The following is a 6,933-nucleotide window of genomic DNA, read 5'->3' as shown; positions in this document are numbered from 1 at the left end:
GAGTTTGTTATGAACCTTTTAGCAACTTGTGGTTACAAAATTTTGAGATAACTAGAAACCTGAAAGCTCTGTTCATTTACTCATGTGGAAAAGGGATGGGTATTTATTTGAGTCCATCCCAATCTCTCTATTAGTACCCTTCTGTTTAGTCCTACTATTTCAATTGTTTGGTTATTAATTTTGGAGCAACTTAAGAACTATGGGAACCATGATATGAACTTCTGCCTAAGAATATATATTAAGTTTGAGCATGATCTACGACTTTCATTGTTGTCAAGAGATGATTTGAAATTAACAGAATTGCTATGCTTTGTTCTATGTGTCTTAACTAGCATGTAAAAATGTATTTCATGATTGGATTGGTTAAATGTTAAACCTATTAGCGGATCCGCTTCACCCATGGATGCAAGAATCTTCTAGCTCAAGCTGTATTTTCATTTTGAAATGATTTTGTGTTGGTAGATCATTGAAATGTTTTTGGTGTTCAATTTGTCAACATTTTGTGTGGTTTAGTGGAATGTTAATATTTCTCTATTTTCATATTCAGGTTTAAGTGTTAAATGTATTCAGATTGATATTAGAAAAGAATTCGAAAAGTTTTTTTTTGGTAATAAATAGATCAATTGTAGAATATATTAAAAGTAGTGGGGGTTAAAACCCAAATAAGTATAGTAAATTTTTGGGGTTTCTGACCTCTGTTGCACCCAAAAATGTTCCATAGGCTGAAAGTTAATTGCGGAGGCTGGAAGTGCAATTTCCGGAGGTTCACGACCTCCGCTATATGCTGTCACGGAGGTTGGGAAAACCCCGAGAGTAAGCTGCCGCAAATTTATTGTGACAGCGTTAACTGTGGGGATTTTCCCAACCTTCTTGACAGCATATAGCTGAGGTCGTGAACCTCCACAAATTGCACTCTTGACCTCCATTAATTGCACTCTTTTTTTGTAGTGGACGTTATACCACATCTTGCAGACTAGGAATGGCAAAAATTTTAAAAGACAGAGTGTAAATACTGATTTTGTAGTTCAACAGATTAAAGCAATAGTTAGAGAGATAGAGTAAACATGTTTAGAGGATATAGAACAGCTAGAAAGTGTACTTTGTTTATTGATAGAATTTGTGACTAGTTTTCTTGAGGCCTGATCTGCTCGACTCCTGCATATATGGTGGTTGAGGGATAAGGTGCTCCTTAAGTGTATTCATTTTGTTGATACGGTAATATTTACAGTTTATTACCAAAAAAAACATCTATACTGCTGCCCTGATTAGGAACAAAGTTAACAACAAACTAGTTACTCGAAGTAAATGAATTAACAGCTTTTGGAAGCTAAATAGTGAAACAATATAGAAATCATTTACTACATCTATATATATTTTTTAGAGTAGTAGTGATATACATCGAGACGAAAACAAAGTTATAAATCGTAAGTATAAATTCTTTTTATAATATCAGGTCGCTCAAAGAATATTTGACAGTTAACCTTCTTAAAATAGGTAATGTTTACAATAGAATAAGTTATCTACTGCAACAAATAAATGTGACCTGAGAGTGTAACAGTCTCTACATTTATGATGTATATATTTATGTGATGTATATATTTAAACTCTGAATTTAAGTCTTGTAAACAGACAGTATACAAAAATTTTAGATCTACTTGCTGTAGATTTACTTTAAAGACCTAATAGTGAGTATGATTTTTTTTAACAATATATATCACTTAATCTCTATATATTATACTCTCAAAGCTTGTCTCGTAAGCACTACACAAAGTAGCAAATAGTCAACGATTAGAGCATTCATGCATCAAAATCGAGCTAAGCCTTGTGATCTGCAAGTATGCCTGGGTGGAGTACTTTAAAAGAAAAGTTACAAAGTTACCAAAAAAAAAAAAAAAGTTTAAAGCTTCCACTTTCAAGTTTCAAGCTTTTACAGGGCAAAAAGATTCAAATCTCCAACAGCTTTTAACTTATTGATCAGTACTATTAGGGGTCGTTTGGTTTTTTGGACAAGTATAAATAGTCTTGTATCATCCCTTGTTTGGTTACTAATCCTGAAATAAATTGTACTCCCTCCTTCTCAAAATATTTGTCGTCCTTACTAAAAATATTTGTCGTTTTATTTAATCAAGACAAAATTAAGTAACGTTTCCCATTTTACCCTTGTATTAATTTGCAACATTTAACAGGTTCTCACCATTAATGGAGTAGATATTTATTCAGGAGAGATCGTATGAAATATGTTAAGAGGGTAAACTAGTCAAAATGCTATCCTTATAAATGCTTTCTTAAGGGGAGTGTAAATGAAAATGCGACAAATATTTTGAGACGGAGGGAGTATTATGATTAGAAACATTACTAGGATAAATTATCCCTATCAGATGGTGGAATAATAGTACTAGGATTTCTACAAACAAAAAAAAATAGCACCAAGATTAGTTATCTAATTACCCCTAAGGTCCCTCAAATCCTATTTCTACTAAATAAGATGGAGGGTATATTTGTAAGCATGTTATTTTTTTAATACAACAAACCAAACGGATAATAAGAAATAATACCAGGATAACTAATCTCAACATAACTAATCCAACATGACTAATTCTGCCATAACTTGTCTTCAAACAAAACGCCCCTTACAATTATCAATATCAGTTCAAAAAGCCAACACTACCTTTTGTTGTTGCTGAAACTAAAGAGTGCGAAGACCCAGTGTGCACCTTCATTCATATATTTTGATAAAGTAGTCTATTGTTGGAATTTCTTTCACTATTCATTGACCAGAAAGCACAAATCAGATGACTGCATAACTTTCCTGCAACATTCGTACCCCCTCCATTCCAACTTATGTTGAAATTAACACTCCTTTTTTGTTTAAAAAAAGTTGATAGTTTTCTACATTTGGAATCTGTTTAATTTAAACTTTTCATCGGAAACAGTCTCCCTACCTCACAAGGTAGGAATAAGGTCTACGTACACCCTACCTTCGCCAGAACCCACTAGTGGAATTACATTAGATATATTGTTGTTGTTGTATTTTATCTTTATGAGATAAGCTTTGTAGTCACACAAATATTATGAAATATTTTAGACACCAACTGACAGCTACACAAATGTTGTGGTCGCATATTTACAACTATAAGTTTAAAAAGTCTTCATTTTTTTTTTAAATTTCGTACGGAGGTAGATGATTTAACTGTGACTAAGTTTTATAAATTCTTAAAAGACGGGGGTTTAGTGGAAAGTTAACCTAGGGGTGGTGTTAGCTCCTGTAGGTCCACATAAAGCACCTTTTCTCTTAGATTTCAATTCAATGTCATTCATTTACTACATCTTTTCCAGTCAGATTTTACTTCAATCTTACCTATTCATTTAGGACCTATATCATGTTTTCTCAACTCAAACCTAATGGCAACGGGAACAATCAAGCCTAGTCCTATTTGCAGAAAAAGAAAACAGAAGTAAAAGGGAACAATCACCAAATAGTACTTAACACTATTCAACATAACCAAAAAAAAAACACACACATTACTCCAGCTAGTGCTTTTTCCTATACAAAGCGGCTAGAAGTAGTTTTATACCGCATGTATAAAACTACTTATCAATTAGCTTCATGTTAGATGAAGAGTAATGCAGGTAGTGGCGATGCTAAAAATTTTACTATGCGAATACTCCCTCAGTCCTAATTTATGTGGCACTTTTTGTTTTTCGAGATTCAAATTGCATGAACTTTGATCAACATTTTACGATGTATTTTTCACCAAATCGATACTAGAAAAGTTGCAAATTATAGTACTAACATTTTACCATGTATTTTTCACCAAATCGATACTAGAAAAGTTGCAAATTATAGTACTTATCATGGAGTTTTCAAATATATAAATTTTAATCTTAAAATCTTAAGTTAATTTAATCCAATTTAGCTTCAAAGTTTAGTTAAATTGACTTTCAAAAAGTAAAAAGTGTCACATAAATTGAAACGGAAGAAGTATAAAGAAGTAAACACGAATAGGTCAAAGAGATTGAATATTTCATATATATATATATATATATATATATATATATAAAATTGATCTTATATATACAATATACGAACCCCCTTCCGCCCCCTAGCTCCACCCATGAATACAACTTTTGTTCAATGCGTTTAACTAAACCTGCTAAATTTCAACAAATACTAGTGTTTGAGAACTCTTAAAAGTTGAACACATCAAATTTAAATTCTAGATCCGTCCTTTGTATCATGTCAGCTGTAACATAGACAAATCTGAAGAATGCACCATAATCCTGGAATATCAACCTCCCATATGTTACTATATAACTTCGTGGAGATTAATATACCTAGAGTGAGTTAGTTTCTCAACGTTGAAAAGTAGACTCAACTTGAAGTCATTGCATATAGACTTCAACACAAACAGTACAAACAAAACTCACTATTCTGAGAATACAGTAATAGCAGAATTGTAAACTAGGGAAACAACAAAATACAACAAAATCTTGATATTATCAAAAGAAAATGGTGAGATCCAACAGATATAGTAATACATCACGAGGTAGACGAAAGGTTAAGTTATTTCTAAAGATAGAATCTTGATAAGATAAATCTAAACTCAAAAAACATACTAGTGTGTGTTTGTGTTTGTGTTTGTGTGTGAAAGAGAGAGATACATTTATGCAGAAAACCAAAAGAAGAAAGGGTTTTGAACAGATCTGAATATTTGCAGAAAGAGATGTATCATGGCCACAATCATAACATAATGATGAACAAAAGTATATCTCTTATTTACTGACAAAATAAACGACATAGTATCATAAAAGGTTGTAATGATGAAGAAAATGAGAAACAGAACGAAAAAAACACTAAAGTCAAGATCCTTATCATTACACCAATCTGCAGAAACCTATAAAAGCCACACGAGTTAGGTTATACAAACAGTACAATTTGTCCCAAACGTTAAAATAACAAATAAATACACATGAAAAAATAATGTAAAAGAAATTAAAATATGAGCCTCACCTTTGTATATGCCAAAAGAGATATCAAATTATAAAATTAATTATATGGTAGCAATCTTTGAGGGGAATGAAGCCTGGTCCGACGACATCCAAAAACCTGACCGAAATTCATAGATCTACACAAAAAAAGAGAATTTATAAAAGCATGTATAATGATAGATCTGTGTAAAAATTTGATCAAGATTGAAGATTCGTCGAGCCAGACAACATTCCCCACAAATACAAAGCTCCCTCTTTGATTTCTTGATTTTTTTTCTTTTTTTATTTTATCCCCCAAGACTTTCGCCCTTCTTTTAGGGGGATGAGAGGAAAATTGAGTGTGTGATGATGAAGGGAATGATTTGTTAGTTGGGGGGATTATAAGGAGGGTAAAAGAGGAGTTAGAAATTGAAGTGCAAAGTGAAGAGGACAAAAGCTATGAGCATACTCTGACCCTGCCAGCTGGACTTCCAGAAAGGACCATGACCCCATGCACAACCCCCCCCCCCCCCTTCCCTACACCCACTTCTTTCTCTAACCTCCATCAAAGAATTCTAAATCTGTTTATGTATACTTTGGAGCCGTTTGGACATGATTTGAAATTATTATATGAAATCATGATGATTTGAAAGTTGAAGTTTTATTTAGACATGCAATTTGAATGTCTTAGGATGCGTTTTTTTTCTTATAGACTTAAAAACCTCACAAGTTGTGTGAAACCATCAAAACTTTCTCAATTCTTATACAACCTTACCAAATGAACAAGTCATAGTTCATAACAAAATTAATACGCTATTAGAAGGCCTTTTTTAAAAATACAACATCAATTGATCAAACTTTAGTTCAATAAAATAGAAAATTGAACATGAGTTGTAGTGTAACTACTCTTTAATATAATTTTCCCGCGTGGTTGGTAAGAGTAAATTTGTTATAAATATACTACCAACTTGTAGATCTTTTGATATTTGATATAAATGGTTGGTAAACATGATTGGTAAATATATCTACTAACTTATGGATCTATTTTTACAAAATATAAACTTATGGGTCAACTTTTACATTTAAAAATTTTGAAATCATGATTTGGAATCACAAATCATGCCTTTTTGGATGATTTGATATTTCATCTCATGCGATGAAATCATGAGATGAAATTGCATGTCCAAATACTAATTTTATCTCATAAGATGAAATCGCATGCCCAAACGCCTACTTATGATTAGGCCTGTGCACAAATCGGTTCAACCCGAATTTCCGAACCAATTCGAAACAATTCGAATAATTCAATTTGGATAATATAATTCGATTTCGATTTACAAATCCAATTTAAAAATATTACAGTTTAACGGTTCGGATACGGTTGACTTCAATTATCAACCAAACCGAACCGAACAAACCGAATTTATGTGCCACTAATGACTAATACTCTATAGTCTAAATATATATAGCTTAATACTTAATAGTGAAGTAATATTTATTTAACTTCAGAAGTGGTGCAAATGAATGTTTGCATGCACACCTGGAAATTCATGGCCTTCTTGTTAGCCTCAAGCTGACTTCCCTTTTGGTCTTTCATCTTTTCAGCGTTCTTCTCACGAGCCATCTTTGCCTCCACCCATGACTTTGTTTGTTCTTTGATCTTAGCCTGTGCGAATTAGAGTTTTTTTAAAAAAAAGTTTTTTGAGGGTGCAAACTGAGTTATTATGCTTGTCTGCTTGCAGTTGCAAGATGCTGGACTATTAATTTGGTATATGTAATGTGGTGTTGGCGGATTTGTATGTTTGCACAAGTTATCAAACTCTTGTTTTGCATTTTATAAGCTATTATGCTTGCAAGTTTATGGTTTTTTCTTGGTTATAAGGCTGCAAATTTAGAATCTCATTATTTTTTGTTATGTTTACTCTAAAGCTGAAATGGCTTGTTTAAATTTCAAACAAACCGAAC

The 6,933-nt window shown here is 32.4% G+C and overlaps 1 long non-coding RNA gene across 1 annotated transcript; it reads right to left on the bottom strand.

The window, feature by feature from the left end:
• Positions 1 to 4,749: 4,749 nt before the first annotated feature.
• LOC132629698 (uncharacterized) lies at positions 4,750 to 5,437 on the bottom strand. The gene is made up of 2 exons (XR_009578433.1): positions 5,012 to 5,437; positions 4,750 to 4,895 (listed from the first exon to the last, which is right to left on the bottom strand). It is a non-coding gene; the product is annotated as an uncharacterized LOC132629698 (long non-coding RNA).
• Positions 5,438 to 6,933: the final 1,496 nt, after the last annotated feature.

The sequence above is a fragment of the Lycium barbarum genome, chromosome 1 (genome assembly GCF_019175385.1).
Source record: "Lycium barbarum isolate Lr01 chromosome 1, ASM1917538v2, whole genome shotgun sequence".
In the NCBI taxonomy this organism is placed as follows: Eukaryota; Viridiplantae; Streptophyta; class Magnoliopsida; order Solanales; family Solanaceae; genus Lycium; species Lycium barbarum.
The sequence above is the reverse complement of the archived record's forward strand: the minus strand, read 5'-3'. Positions and strand labels throughout refer to the sequence as shown.